This window comes from Oncorhynchus mykiss, chromosome 15 (assembly GCF_057628025.1).
Source record: "Oncorhynchus mykiss isolate SJ-2025 chromosome 15, ASM5762802v1, whole genome shotgun sequence".
Lineage (NCBI taxonomy): Eukaryota > Metazoa > Chordata > Actinopteri > Salmoniformes > Salmonidae > Oncorhynchus > Oncorhynchus mykiss.
Genome location: NC_143036.1, coordinates 60,258,184 through 60,274,139, shown reverse-complemented (window position 1 = coordinate 60,274,139; position 15,956 = coordinate 60,258,184). Strand labels below are relative to the sequence as shown.

The 15,956-nt window shown below is 43.4% G+C and overlaps 1 long non-coding RNA gene across 2 annotated transcripts in view; it reads right to left on the bottom strand.

Moving 5' to 3' along the window:
- The window catches only part of LOC110490373 (uncharacterized), a 57,946-nt gene extending 42,493 nt beyond the window's left edge, over window positions 1-15,453 (bottom strand). Inside the window, exon 1 of one of the 2 annotated variants that reach the window (XR_016486807.1) lies at window positions 15,187-15,453. This is a non-coding gene — a long non-coding RNA (uncharacterized LOC110490373). The remainder of the gene's footprint in view (window positions 1-15,186) is intronic. The other variant, XR_016486806.1, reaches the window with a different exon arrangement.
- Between the last annotated feature and the right edge of the window lie 503 nt (window positions 15,454-15,956).

Below are 15,956 nucleotides of genomic sequence, written 5' to 3'. Positions count from 1 at the left end.
TGGTTAGACTCAGTGGAACTTTTTGGAAAACCTTGCTTGGGTAGAAGCAGAGGAAAGTCTTAAAACGGTAAGTGTTCCAGGTCCATTTTCATCAATCTAGGCCAGTCACTCACCAATCTAGGCCAGTTACGCCTGGAAATGGGTGGGACGAATGTAATGATCCTGGGTTTGAGGAAATGTGTGAGTGTGTTTGTGTGTGTGTGAGAGACCAACTATCACCATCAATTAGTCCAGAACAAGAGTTTAATACATATTCCTGGGAATCCTAATCCTCAGTGTACCAGTTTCTATCCCCATGTAACCCTGTTTCCATCTCATACTGAGAACCAAAGTCCTCCACAGTCATCACGTTTCATGTAGTCACTGGGAGACGACACAGCTCCGTGGAGAGAGAACGAGAGTGAGAGCGAGCGAATCAGAGAGAGAGAGAATCAGAGAGAGAGAATCAGAAAGAGAGAGAGAGAGGCCTCCTCCAGTCAGACAAAGACAGATGACAGCCTGGGGGTCAATCTACCAGCAGCAGCAGTAGCACTCAAGAGACGGGTGCTCACAGAGACAGAACAGGGAATAAATGCAAATACAAGCCCTGTCTGTTGACAGCAGGGGCCCCAAAATGGGCTTCCATCAATTTGTTGCTTTATTTGGTTGTGCTCTGTCTCTTTCCTGTTCCCTCGCTCTCCCTCTGTGTGTGTGTGTGTGTGTGTGTGTGTGTGTGTGTGTCTCTCTCTCTCTCTTTCTCTCTACCTCTGGATGTTAAATCCTCACAGAAGAGAGGGATAGTGCTATCTTCCTTACAGTAGTGGTGTGACTTGTTGATGGGTGAGAGAGTGTCAGGGTGGTGAGGGATAGCTGAAAATTAGAGCAGGGAGCACTATTTCACCACCAGGCTAGAGTGAAGTGATGACCTCATTTCCTGTGACTTCAGATAACAACTGGACCAGAGATAATCTATATAATGTCAAAATGGTCTTGTCTCTCCCCTAACAATGTAAGTCGTTGTCAGAAAGGTAGGTGGGAGGAGGTGAGATCAGGTGGGAACATTCTAGCACATTGTTTGGCCAGACACTCGTGTGAACAAAAGACAACTCCAATATCAAATATTTGAGTGTACAAAACATCAGTAAAACCCGCTTTTTCAATGACATAGACTGACCAGGTGAAAGCTATGATCCCTTACTGATGTCACTTCAAATCAATGTAGACAAAGGGGAGGAGACAGGTCAAAGAAAGATTTTTAAGCCTTGAGACAATTGAGACATGGAATATGTGCCATTCAGAGGGTTAATTGACAAGACAAAATATTTAAGTGCCTTTGAACAGGGTATGGTTGTAGGTTCCAGGTGCACCAGTTTGAGTGTGTCAAGAACTGCAACGCTGCTGGGTTTTTCACGCTCATCAGTTTCCTGTGTGTATCAAGAATGGTCCACCACCCAAAGGACATCCAGCCAACTTGACACAACTTTGGGAAGCATGGGAGTCAACATGGGCCAGCATCCCTGTGGAACGCTTTCGATACCTTGTAGAGTCCATGCCCCGACAAATTGTGAGGGCAAAAGGGGGTGCAACTCAATATTAGTGTTTTGTACACTCAGTGTATATCAATACATTCGGAACAACCTTAACATTACAAAAACTTTTATTGGATTAAATAAGTCTCACTTAGCAAATTAACAATACAACATTTTATTGACCAAATCCAACCCTCTCTCATAGACCTCTATACAAGAAATCCCCACTTGGTCTGCTTATTGCTGTATTCTCACGTAGACAGATTTTGATGGGAACGGAGCCTCTTCCTCTCTGACTGGACACAATCCCTTAACATTTGATTTCTTCTCAGGGATTTTTCTGTATTTTAACTAGGTGAGTTAGAGAGATCATCAACCTGTGTTTAAAACTGCAATCCTTTTACCATGATGCTTCCCAGCTCTGCTTTGACAACAAAAAAAAAACAAAAAGCCGTGGGTGGCGGCACCGTTTCCCCTACTGTGGATTTCCTCTTTAAGGAAACAATAGTACGTCCACTTCTGTGTAGTGGTTATTGAGATCCAATGGTCATGTGGTCATGGGGGGGGTCGTCAAGGAAACATCTGAATTTTCCTTTGCTTTTTAAAAATCAAATAACCAAAGTTTGACTGTCGATATTTGTCTTTCACAGGATATTGGAAGCTCTGACGTAGCTAGTCACTGCCCTGCTTTTCCATATATAGCCAACCCCATTAGGTCTAATGTACAGTAAATGATGACACATTCTCTTCCACTCTGTGGTAACACATACACTAGAGAATGGCTAACGCTGCAGCAGCGTTCATGTGACAGTCGCTGTGCCTGTGGCCTACTTAGCTAGCCGTAGCATTCTGCACTTCCCCTCTAACTCGCATTCTGGGTTGAATGAGGCTCCATGCTTTCTCTGGCTCTCTCTTTTGACGACTGCTCCACTTCCTCATGGCAGGCCAGGATCCGGGATGGGTTCCGGAATGAGAACGTCTTGTTCTCCCGGACAGAATCAAAGCAAATAGTGGCTGCCAAGTACAGCTCATGTGATTGCTGTGTGAAAATGCATCTCAGTCGCTACCCAAACCACCCCTCTGCCGGTCAGCTTGACAACCAACCCTCTCACTCATTCGCTCGCTCTTTCTTTCACCTCTCTTTATTCATCTCTCGGTCTCTTTCTCCCTCTCCCTCCCTCTCTCATCCAAATTCCAGTATGCTTAATTGGCGAGCCCACACATTCAGACAGCCTTGCCAGAGTTGTTTTATAATTTTCACATAACATTTACCCGCTGACAAAGACCCTAATGCAACTGCAGTTATTGTCAGAATGATAAATAACTGATATGGAATGTAAAGGAAGGGAGATCTATAAAGGCAATTTGTAGACGTCTAATTTTCATAAAATAAAGGTGTGGGCAGGAGTTTTCCCCTTGTTTGCCAGTACCCTACTGAGGTTTCATTTCACACCCTCCCCAGGCCACCCCTGTGCCAACTCTGCCAGCCCAGACACACTGACAATGCATACCTATCCACCAGACTGCTCGGCTCTGGAATCAACCTGCTCAAGACTAGAGCCTGCTGCTCACCTCAGGGCTAAAACCCTTCCATTCTAGAACAGTCTAGATCAGTGTTCAAGAGAGACTTAGAACTGTGTTAGAGCTGTTATAGCTCTGGCAACAGTAGAGTTTGCTGAGAGCAGAAACCGGGAGGGCTCTGGTGAAACAAATGCCATGCCACGTTAACATCTTGTTATCAAACGCATACACACATGCACAGTCACACACTCAAACAGACACGCACTCAAACAGACACTAAACTTGTCTTCGTCTGTTTCTTGTGAGCAAATGATGGAGCATTTCAGCAGTGCTGCACGTACAGCTAGTTTCTCTCTCCACCTGTCTCCCTCTTTCTCCCTCCGTTTCTCTGCAGCAGTGTATCCTAATGTCTGCAGCTCGTTCTTCTGCTGCTTCCTGCGTCACTTCCTCTCCTAGTCCATCCATGCTCATTTGCATGAGTGCACACACACACACACACACACACACACACACACACACACACAGTCGCACACACAAGTCACAAGGGAGTTGTTAATCACAACCACAAGCACCAAGCGGAAATAAAACTTTAACAGCTGGTTTAAAAACCATCTGTCTCCCACTCACAGGCACACAGATACAAACAGAGAGATATGTATAACTAGAAACACACACAAACACTCTGACTACAACACACCTGCCTGAGGAAATGCAATAATTCAATACATCCCACACACAGCGAAACCACCAACCTCAGTGATCTCTGTACTCAAATCAGTCTGCAATCCAAGTGTTTTCAAGTAACATGCTACTGTTGACTCACCAGCAGTGATGGCGTATGGAGAGGGAGGAAGAGAGGGAGGGGAAAGAGGAAAGGAATTAAATTGCAGTCTGCTGCAAATTACCAAGACGCAGGAGCTGTCTGCGTGCTTCAACTTTAAATACAGCTGTGGCTTTAAAAGACAAACACAACAACATATCATTCAATGAAATCGTCTGTTGTAATGGACAAGAACAGACCCATTTGGACAGTAACAGGGAGACTGTCAACACTGGACTTCATACATGGCCTGTGACGCAGACTGCGATGTCGGTTTCAGCATGGACGTACACCAGACACACACACACACAAACACTTGGGTGACAGTACTTGAGTGACACTCTAGCCATTTTAAACATGTCACTAATCTCGCTGCTTCCTCTGTAGTGTAGTGCAGCGCGTAGTTTAGCTAAGTCATGCACCCTCCAGAGGAAACAACTGCTTATATCCCTGAACCTCTCCTGTGAAATCGGTGTTAGAATATCCCCACACTCAATCTCACTCAATGCTTTGGAATGTCAATCCTGCTCAAACTCAAACATACTTCATTCACATTTCTTCTGATTGTTGTTGACCACTGTTTATTTGGGGTTTTATATTAGGATCCCCATTAGCTGTTTTGATAGTAGCAAGTACTCTTCCTGGGGTCCACATAAAACATGAAACCTGACATAATACAGAATATTAATAGACAAGAACAGAACTACATACATTTTACACATCCCACATAACCTACATTTCAGTACATCCATGGAGGCAGCTGAGGGGAGGACGGCTCATAATAATGGCTGGAACGGTACAGTACAGTACAGTACAATACAGTACAGACTCATAAAATATCTAGGTCAAATAGGGGAGAGGCGTGTTGCTTTATTCGTTTTTTTTAGACCAGGTTTGCTGTTCACTGGAGCAATCTGAGATGGGAGTTCCATGGAATCAAGGCTCTTTATAATACTGTACGTTTTTTTGAATTTGGGGACTGTGAAAAGACCCCTGGTTGCATGTCTGGTACGGTAAGTGTGTGTGTCAGTTCTATGTGTATGTTGACTATGCAAACAATTTTGAATTTTGAACACGTTTCTTATAAAAACAGGAAGTGATGCAGTCAGTATACTTTTAGCCAAGAAAGACTGGCATGCATAGTATTGATATTAGCCCTCTGATTACAGTGAAGAGCAAGACGTGCTGCTCTGTTCTGGGACAGCTGCAGTTTTTCTAGGTCCTTCTTTGCCGCAACTGACCATATGACTGTGCAATAATCAAGATAAGATAAAAACTAGAGCCTGCAGGACTTGCTTTGTGGAGTGTGGTGTCAAAAAGCAGAGCATCTCTTCATCAATTACAGACCGCTCCCCATCTTCACAACAATTGAGCCAATATGTTTTGACCATGACAGTTTACTATCCAAGGTGACACCAAGTAATTTAGTCTCTTCAACTTGCTCAATAGCTAGATTATTCATTATCAGATTGAGCTGTGGTCCAGAATTTAGGCCAATGTGGCACTTTGTTGAAAAATGACATGAGGAGCAAAAATAAAATCCCTCAGAATTAATTAAATGCAGGGCCAACACAAGATTAAAGGAAACACATTAAAAGGAGAAAATGAGCCGGCTGAGACCTCCCCGGTTGCCTCGGTCGAGGCACGGGAACATATCGAACCCGCTGAGGTATGGAAACCCGGGTTGCTCCGGTTTTGACACCCGGACCCGATATCACTTCAGAATGGCCTTTGGTGAGGCATTATTCTGTAACGATGTGCGCTGAAAGTCGGGAAGCAAGTTCAGGGAGTGTTTTTTTTAATAAACAAATTAACAAAACAAGTAACACGAACAATGCACAGACAAGAAACAGAGACAATGACACTTGGGGAAGGATCCAAAGGGAGTGACATATATAGGGCAGGTAATCAAGGAGGTGATGAGTCAAGGTGAGTGTCATAATGCGCGTAACGATGTGTGCCATAACGAGCAGCCTGGTGACCTAGAGGCCGGAGAGGGAGCACACCCCAAAGTACCCCAAAGCTCAATCCTAGGCTCCACACTCTTCTCAGTTTACATCAACAACATATCTCAGGCAGTAGGAAGCTCTCTCATCCATTTATATGGAGATGATAGTTTTATTCTCAGCAGGCTCCCCGGATATTGTGTTAAATGCTCTACAACAAAGCTTTCTTAGTGTCCAACAACCTTTCTCTACCAAAAACCTTGTTCTGAACACCTCCAAAACAAAGGTCATGTGGTTTGGTAAGAAGAATGCCCCTCTCCCCGCAGGTGTGATTACTACCTCTGAGAGTTTAGAGCTTGAGGTAGTCACCTTATCAAATCAAACTTTGTCACATGCACCGTATAGAACAAGTGTTGACCTTACCGTGAAATGCTTACTTACAAGCCCTTAACCAACAGTGCAGTTCAAGAAGAGTTAAGAAAATATTTACCAAATAGACTGAAGTAAAAAATAAGAATAAAAAGTAACACAATAAGAATAACAATAACGAGGCTATATGCAGGGGTCACCGGTACCGAGTCAGTGTGCAGGGGTGTGAGTTGAGGTAATTTGTACATGTAGGTAGGGTGAAGTGACTATTCATAGATAATGAACAACGATTAGCAGCAGTGTACAAAAGGGAGGGAAGGGGGGCGGGGGTCAATGTTAATAGTCCGATGGTGATTTTATTAATTGTTCAGCAGTCTTATGGCTTGGGGGTAGAAGCTGTTGGGGAGCCTTTTGGTCCTAGTCTTGGCGCTACGGTACCGCTTGCCGTGAAGTAGCAGAGAAAACAGTCTATAACTTGGGTGACTGGAGTTTCCTCTGACACCGCCTATTATATAGGTCCTGGATGGCAGGAAGTTTGGCTCCAGTGATGTACTGGGCCGTACGTACTACCCTCTGTAGCGCCTTACCGTCAGATGCCAAGCAGTTGCCATACCAGGCAGTGATGCAACCGGTGAGGATGCTCTCGATGGTGCAGCTGTAGAACCTTTTGAGGATCTGGGGACCCATGCCAAATCTTTTCAGTCTCCTGAGGGGGAAAAGGTTTTGTCGTGCCCTCTTCACGACTGTATTGGTATGTTTGGACCATGATAGTTCGTTGGTGATGTGGACACCAAGGAACTTGAAACTCTCGACCCTCTCCACTACAGCCACGTCAATGTTAATGGGGGCCTGTTTGGACGGCCTTTTTCCTGTAGTCCACGATCAGCTCTTTTGTCTTGATCACATTGAGGGAGAGGTTGTTGTCCTGACACCACACTGCCAGTTCTCTGACCTCCTCCCTATAGGCCATCTCATCGTTGTCGGTGATCAGGCCTACCACTTGTGTCATCAGCAAACTTAATGATGGTGTTGGAGTTGTGTTTGGCCACGCAGTCGTGGGAGAACAGCAGGGGACTAAGTACACACCCCTGAGGGACCCCATTGTTGAATATCAGCGTGGCAGACGTGTTGTTGCCTACTCTTACCACCTGGGGGCGGTCCGTCAGGAAGTCCAGGATGCAGTTGCAGGGGGAGGTTTGTAGTCCCTGAGTCCTTAGCTTAGTGATGAGCTTTGTGGGCATTATGGTGTTGAACGCTGAACTGTAGTCAATGAACAGCATTCTCACATACAGTGCCTTGCGAAAGTATTCTGCCCCCTTGAACTTTGCGACCTTTTGCCACATTTCAGGCTTCAAACATAAAGATATAAAACTGTATTTTTTTGTGAAGAATCAACAACAAGTGGGAAACAATCATGAAGTGGAACGACATTTATTGGATATTTCAAACTTTTTTAACAAATCAAAAACTGAAAGATTGGCCGTGCAAAATTATTCAACCCCCTTAAGTTAATACTTTGTAGCGCCACCTTTTGCTGTGATTACAGCTGTAAGTCGCTTGGGGTATGTCTCTATCAGTTTTGCACATCGAGAGACTGAAATGTTTTCCCATTCCTCCTTGCAAAACAGCTCGAGCTCAGTGAGGTTGGATGGAGAGCATTTGTGAACAGCAGTTTTCAGTTCTTTCCACAGATTCTCGATTGGATTCAGGTCTGGACTTTGACTTGGCCATTCTAACACCTGGATATGTTTATTTTTGAACCATTCCATTGTAGATTTTGCTTTATGTTTTGGATCATTGTCTTGTTGGAAGACAAATCTCCGTCCCAGTCTCAGGTCTTTTGCAGACTCCATCAGGTTTTCTTCCAGAATGGTCCTGTATTTGGCTCCATCCATCTTCCCATCAATTTTAACCATCTTCCCTGTCCCTGCTGAAGAAAAGCAGGCCCAAACCATGATGCTGCCACCACCATGTTTGACAGTGGGGATGGTGTGTTCAAGGTGATGAGCTGTGTTGCTTTTACGCCAAACATAACGTTTTGCATTGTTTCCAAAAAGTTCCATTTTGGTTTCATCTGACCAGAGCACCTTCTTCCACATGTTTGGTGTGTCTCCCAGGTGGCTTGTGGCAAACTTTAAACAACACTTTTTATGGATATCTTTAAGAAATGGCTTTCTTCTTGCCACTCTTCCATAAAGGCCAGATTTGCGCAATATACGACTGATTGTTGTCCTATGGACAGAGTCTCCCACCTCAGCTGTAGATCTCTGCAGTTCATCCAGAGTGATCATGGGCCTCTTGGCTGCATCTCTGATCAGTCTTCTCCTTGTATGAGCTGAAAGTTTAGAGGGACGGCCAGGTCTTGGTAGATTTGCAGTGGTCTGATACTCCTTCCATTTCAATATTATCGCTTGCACAGTGCTCCTTGGGATGTTTAAAGCTTGGGAAATCTTTTTGTATCCAAATCCGGCTTTAAACTTCTTCACAACAGTATCTCGGACCTGCCTGGTGTGTTCCTTGTTCTTCATGATGCTCTCTGCGCTTTTAACGGACCTCTGAGACTATCACAGTGCAGGTGCATTTATACGGAGACTTGATTACACACAGGTGGATTGTATTTATCATCATTAGTCATTTAGGTCAACATTGGATCATTCAGAGATCCTCACTGAACTTCTGGAGAGAGTTTGCTGCACTGAAAGTAAAGGGGCTGAATAATTTTGCACGCCCAATTTTTCAGTTTTTGATTTGTTAAAAAAGTTTGAAATATCCAATAAATGTCGTTCCACTTCATGATTGTGTCCCACTTGTTGTTGATTCTTCACAAAAAAATACAGTTTTATATCTTTATGTTTGAAGCCTGAAATGTGGCAAAAGGTCGCAAAGTTCAAGGGGGCCGAATACTTTCGCAAGGCACTGTAGGTGTTCCTTTTGTCCAGGTGGGAAAGGGCAGTGTTGAGTGCAATAGAGATTGCGTTATCTATGGATCTGTTGGGGCGGTATGCGAATTGGAGTGGGTCTAGGTTGTCCGGGAGGATGCTGTTGATGTGCGCCATGACCAGCCTTTCAAAGCACTTCAGGGCTACCGACCTGAGTGATTTGGGGCGGTAATCATTTAGGCAGGTTACCTTCACTTCCTTTGGCACAGGGACTATGGTGGTCTGCTTGAAACATATAGGTATTACAGACTCGGTCAGGGAGAGGTTGGAAATGTCAGTGAAGACACTTGGTCCGCACATGCTTTGAGTACACATCCTGGTAATTCGCCTGGCCCAGCGGTTATGTGAATGTTGACCTGTTTAAAGGTTTTGTTCACATCGGCTACCGAGAGCGTTATCAGTCATCCAAAACAGCTGGTGCTCTCGTGCATTTTTTTTTAACCTTTATTAAACTAGGCAAGTCAGTTGAGAACAAATTCTTATTTTCAATGACAGCCTAGGAACAATGGGTTAACTGCCTTGTTCAGGGGCAGAACGACAGATTTTTACCTTGTCAGCTCGGGGATTCGATATTGCAACCTTTCGGTTACTAATCCAATGCACTAACCACTAGGCTACCTGCCGCCCCATGCATGCTCAGTGTTGCTTGCCTCAAAACGAGCATAAAATACATTTTGCTTGTCTGGTAGGCTCACGTCACTGGACAGCTCGTGTCTGGGTTTCCCTTTGTAGTCCATAATAGTTTTCAAGTCCTGACACATCCGACGAGCGTCAGAGCTGGTGTAGTAGGATTCAATCTTAATCCTGTATTGACGCTTTGCTTGTTTGATGGTTCATCTGAGGGCATAGCGGGATTTCTTATAAGTGTCCGGATTAGTTTCTAGCTCCTTGAAAGCGGAAGCTCTATTCTTTAGCTCGATGCGGATGTTGCCTGTAATCCATGGCTTCTGGTTGGAATATGTACGTACGGTCACTGTGGGGACGATGTCGTCGATGCACTTATTGATGAAGCCGATGACTGAGGTGGTGTACTCCTCAATGTCATTGGATGAATCCCGGAACATATTCCAGTATGTGCTAGCAAAACAGTACTGTAGCGTAGCATCCGCGTCATCTGACCACTTCCGTATTGAGCAAGTCACTGGTACTCCCTGCTTTAGTTTTTGCTTGTAATCAGGAATCATGAGGATAGAATTACGGTCAGATTTGCCAAATTTAGGGCGAGGGAGAGCTTTGTATGCATCTCAGTGTATGGAGTAAAGGTGGTCTAGGATTTTTTTCCCCCTCTGGTTGCACATGTAACATGCTGGTAGAAATTTGGTAAAACTGATTTAAATTTGCCTGTATTAAAGTCCCTGGCCACTAGGAGCGCTGCTTCTGGGTGAGCATTTTCTTCTTTGCTTATGGCCTTATAGAGTTGGTTGAGAGCAGTCTTAGTGCCACTTTCGTTCTGTGGTGGTAAATAGATAGCTATGAATAATATAGATGAGAACTCTCTTGTTAGATAGTGTGGTCTTCAGCTTGTCATAAAGGTACTCTTCCTCAGGCGAGCAATACCTCGAGATTTCTTCAATATTAGACATCGCGCACCAGCTGTTATTGACAAACAAACACACAACCCACCTCTGGTGTTACCAGAGGTAGAGTCTCTGTTCTGCCGGTGCATGGAAAATCCTGCCAGCTCTTTAGTGAAACATGATATATCACTGTTTTTAATGTCCCATTGGTAGGATAATTTTAAATCGTAGGTCATCAATTTTATTTTCCAATGATTGAACATAGCAAGAAGAACGGATGTCAGTGGGAGCTTACTCGCTCGCCTACAGATTCTCAGAAGGCAGCCTGATCTGCGGTCCCTTTTCCTGCGTCTGTTCTTCAAGCAAATTACGGGGATCTGGGCCCGTTCCAGTGAAAGCAGTATGTTCTTTTCGTTGGACTTGTTAAAGGAAGTAATCACTGTTCTGATGTCCAGAAGTTATTTTCGGCCATAAAAGACGCTAGCAGCAACATTATGTACAAAATACATATTTTTTTTTAAAGTTACACAAAACACAAAAAAAATAACAAAATAGCACAATTGTTTTGGAGAATGTTAAACGTCAGCCATGTTCTTTGGCGCCATCTTTTAGCCGTACTTGGGAGTATGGCTAGATGGTACACTGTCCTTCTCTCATCACATATCAAAGCTGCAGGCTAAAGTTAAATCTAGACTTGGTTTCCTCTATCGTAATCACTCCTCTTTCACCCCAGCTTCCAAACTAACCCTGATTCAAGTGACCATCCTACCCATGCTAGATTACGGAGACATAATTAATAGATTGTTAGGTAAGGGCGCTCTCGCGCGGCTAGATGTTCTTTACTATTCGGACATCAGATTTGCCCCCAATGCTCCTTATAGGACCAATCACTGTACTCTATACTCCTCTGTAAACTGGTCATCTCTGTATACGTGTCACAAGACCCACTGGTTGATGCTTATTTATAAAATCCTCTTAGGCCTCACTCCTCCCTATTTGAGATATCTAGTGCAGCCCTCATCCTCCACATACAACACCCATTTTTCCAGTCACATTCTGTTAAAGGTCCCCAGAGCACACGCATCCCTGGGTTGATCGTCTTTTCAGTTCGCTGCAGCTAGCGACTGGAACGAGCCACAACAAACAGTCAAACTGGACAGTTTTATCTCAATCTCTTTATTCAAAGACTCAATCATGGACACTCTTACTGACAGTTGTGGCTGCTTTGTGTGATGTATTGTTGTCTCTACTTTCTTTCCCTTTGTGCTGTTGTCTGTGCCCAATAATGTTTGTACCATGTTTTGTGCTGCTACCATGTTGTGTACCACGTTGTTGTCATGTTGTGTTGTCATGTGTTGCTGCCTTGATAAGTTGTTGTCTTATGTCTCTCTTTATGTAGTGCTGTGTTGTCTCTCATCGTGATGTGTGTTTTGTCATCTATATATATATATATATATATATATATATATAGAATTTTATTTTAATCCCAGCCCCCATCACCACAGGAGGCCTTTTGGCAGGCTGTCATTGTCATCGGCAGACTCAACAGCCTTGGTTTCTCAAATGATTGCCTCGCCTGGTTCACCAACTACTTCTCCGACAGAGTTCAGTGTGTCAAATCTGAGGGCCTGTTGTCCGGGCCTCTGGCAGTCTCTATGGGGGTGCCACAGGGTTCAATTCTTGGGTCGATTCTCTTCTCTGAATGTATCAATGATGTCGCTCTTGCTGCTGGTGAGTCTCTGATCCACCTCTAAGCAGACGACACCATTCTGTATACATCTGGCCTTTTTTGGACACTGTGTTAACAACCCTCTAGACAAGCTTCAATGCATGTTCTTCAACCGATCGCTGCCTGCACCTGCCCGCCCGTCCAGCATCACTACTCTGGACGGTTCTGATTTAGAATATGTGGACAACTACAAATACCTAGGTGTCTGGCTAGACTATAAACTCTCCTTCCAGACTCACATTAAACATCTCCAATCCAAAATTAAATCTAGAAATGGCTTCCTATTTTGCAACAAAGCATCCTTCACTCATGCTGCCAAACATACCCTCGTAAAACTGACCATCTTACCGATCCTCGACTTTGGTGATGTCATTTACAGAATAGCCTCCAACACCCTACTCAACAAATTGGATGCAGTCTATCACAGTGCCATCCGTTTTGTCACCAAAGCCCCATATACTACCCACCACTGCGACCTGTACGCTCTCGTTGGCTGGCCCTCGCTTCATACTCGTCGCCAAACCCACTGGCTCCAGGTCATCTACAAGACCCTGCTAGGTAAAGTCCTGCCTTATCTCTGCTTGCCGCCTCTCCTTCCAGTTCTCTGCTGCCAATGACTGGAACAAACTACAAAAATCTCTGAAACTGGAAACACTTACCTCCCTCACTAGCTTTAAGCACCAGCTGTCAGAGCAGCTCACAGATCACTGCACATATCCATCTATAAATAGCCCAAACAACTACCTCTTCCCCTACTGTATTTATTTATTTTGTTCCTTTGCTCCCCAGTATTTCTACTTTGCACACTCATCTACTGTCAAATCTACCATTCCAGTGTTTTAATTGCTACATTGTATTTACTTCGCCACCATGGCCTATTTATTGCCTTTACCTCCCTTATCTCACCTCATTTGCTCATATTGTATATAGACTTATTTTTCTACTGTATTATTGACTGTATGTTTGTTTTACTCCATGTGTAACTCTGTGTTGTTATATGTGTCGAACTGCTTTGCTTTTTCTTGGCCAGATCGCAGTTGTAAATGAGAACTTGTTCTCAACTTGCTTAAATAAAGGTGAAATAAGGTGAAATAAATAAATATAAATAAAAATTGCAAATATTTTTTTTTTCTTAACTGACTTGCCTGGTTAAATAAAAGTTAAATAAAATAAAGAATATTCAGGTCGGAAAGTCGGAGGTCTAGGAATATGGAATTCCGAGTTGGATGAACTTTCAAAACGATTTCTTTCTGCCAGAGTTCGTTTTTTTTCTTCGAATCCCAGTTATCATGAACTTTAGAGATTTGCGAGTTCCTACCAGTTTTGAAAGCGCATTTGTCCCTGACACTACTACGACATACTTACTGTACAAGGCAGTGACGTCGCATGTTATTGCCACATTTCCCTAACATCCCGTTCTGGTCCGACAGAGGGACCGTAGAACATGTTGGTAAAGGATTTGGCCCCACCTGTAGGCTAACAGGGGGGTATAGGATGTAATCAAAGGCGGACGGTCCTACAGCTACGCAGTTTCCGATTTGACAGTAGAAATGTATCCATGTATCGGACATATAAAGGCTACCCCAATCATAATGCTGTAGCCTAGTATTTGGTTAATTCTATCACTTTACAATTATTTCACAGAAATACATTTTAACCAGGTTATGAATGATTTTGCTACCCAATATGTTACATCACAATAGGCTATAATTCATAAAGATGAGTAGTTATGTTCTGTTTATGTTGCGTAATGATGACGATTGGAGAGATCTGAACATCACAAATTATGAAAATGCCGCCCTCTCCGCTATCAGCGCAAGCTCCAAATAACCTGTCTTGACAACGCAAAATCAGACTATAGTAGCGACTTCAATTTTAGTTTAAACAAAACATTTTATTGCTTGTATTTTCTAGCCTTGGACCGGACAGCTGTCTATGTGTTGTTTCGGTGTCATCCTTCAAAATATGGGTGAGGTGGACGACTTTAGGCATTATTGTTTAAACAACATACATTCAATAGGCTAACAAATGTGTAGAAAGCAAAGACCCAGTTGTCGAGCTTACTTCAACTTCAATCTGCGCAACACAAACTGGAATGCGGACATTGGCAAAGCTATAGAGAAAAAACCCATCTGGCAGAAAATTTTTAAAAATCTGCTCAGCCACAAGAGCAGGGGCGAATTTTAGTTTCACGCACTTACAGAAAACAGAACACAATGCGATTCCTCCGCTGTGTCAACACCAGAAAGCCTAAATAACGCGCGGAAAGCAACTGCGGTAACGCGCAGAAATCAAATCAAATCAAATTTTATTTGTCACATACACATGGTTAGCAGATGTTAATGTGAGTGTAGCGAAATGCTTGTGCTTCTAGTTCCGACAATGCAGTAATAACCAACAAGTAATCTAGCTAACAATTCCAAAACTACTACCTTATAGACACAAGTGTAAGGGGATAAAGAATATGTACATAAAGATATATGAATGAGTGATGGTACAGAGCGGCATAGGCAAGATACAGTAGATGGTATTGAGTGCAGTATATACATATGAGATGAGTATGTAAACAAAGTGGCATAGTTAAAGTGGCTAGTGATACATGTATTACATAAAGATGCAGTAGATGATATAGAGTACAGTATATACATATGAGATGAATAATGTAGGGTATGTAAACATTATATTAGGTAGCATTATTTAAAGTGGCTAGTGATATATTTTACATCATTTCCCATCAATTCCCATTATTAAATGGGCAGAGCAGAGCATAGAGAAACAGTGTCTCTACCCAGCTGCGTATCAACCATCTGGGACATTATATAAATAAGTTCACTCACCTGAGATGCGCACCGATTCCACTCCCAGGTAGATGGATGGAATAAACACGTACTTAAAAGGGATCTTCCCCTTCAAAAAGTGCTTAATAGTTGCATGTACAATCGCGAATGTCCCGTCAGATGGGGACGTATTCTGGACCGCCCCTGTCCTCTACTTGGTCCCCAGTTGCACCGAGGCTATTGCGCGGGTGCTATTGCAGATGAGTGCGTATATTTTTTTATCAGCTCAGGGTACACTACGTCTCTGTTTTCCTGCTGTTTCATTATATCATGTCCATCATGTGACATGGCCAAGCCTCTCAATGGAAACTTAAAGGGACCTCCCACGTGATCCAGTCCATGCGCAGTCACTATGGGCAGGGGGAAGTCCACTGCGCTCGGTAAACAGCAATGAGCCATTAATCGTATAACAAGTTCTGGCCCATATAATATAAGCTAGCCTACATAATAGTATACGTCTCCAAAATATTCACATAGTGAGTTATTTCCCGCATAAATGAGCTCATGTGTGGGCTATAACATCGACATGACCATGACTCAGGAATGAGATGAGCAGGTGCATGTATTGCTATTATAGGACCAATGCAGTGTCTACTGACCTCTTGGTCCATAGGCCTATAGGTTAATATATGTTTTATCATGATAAACATGTAGCCTATATTTATTTTTTTACCGAAGTTCGAATACTTAAGTGAGTGCCTGAAAAATGAAACACAATAGTTTACAAAATGAGTCATAATTTAATATAGCCTATATTTCTCAATGTCACT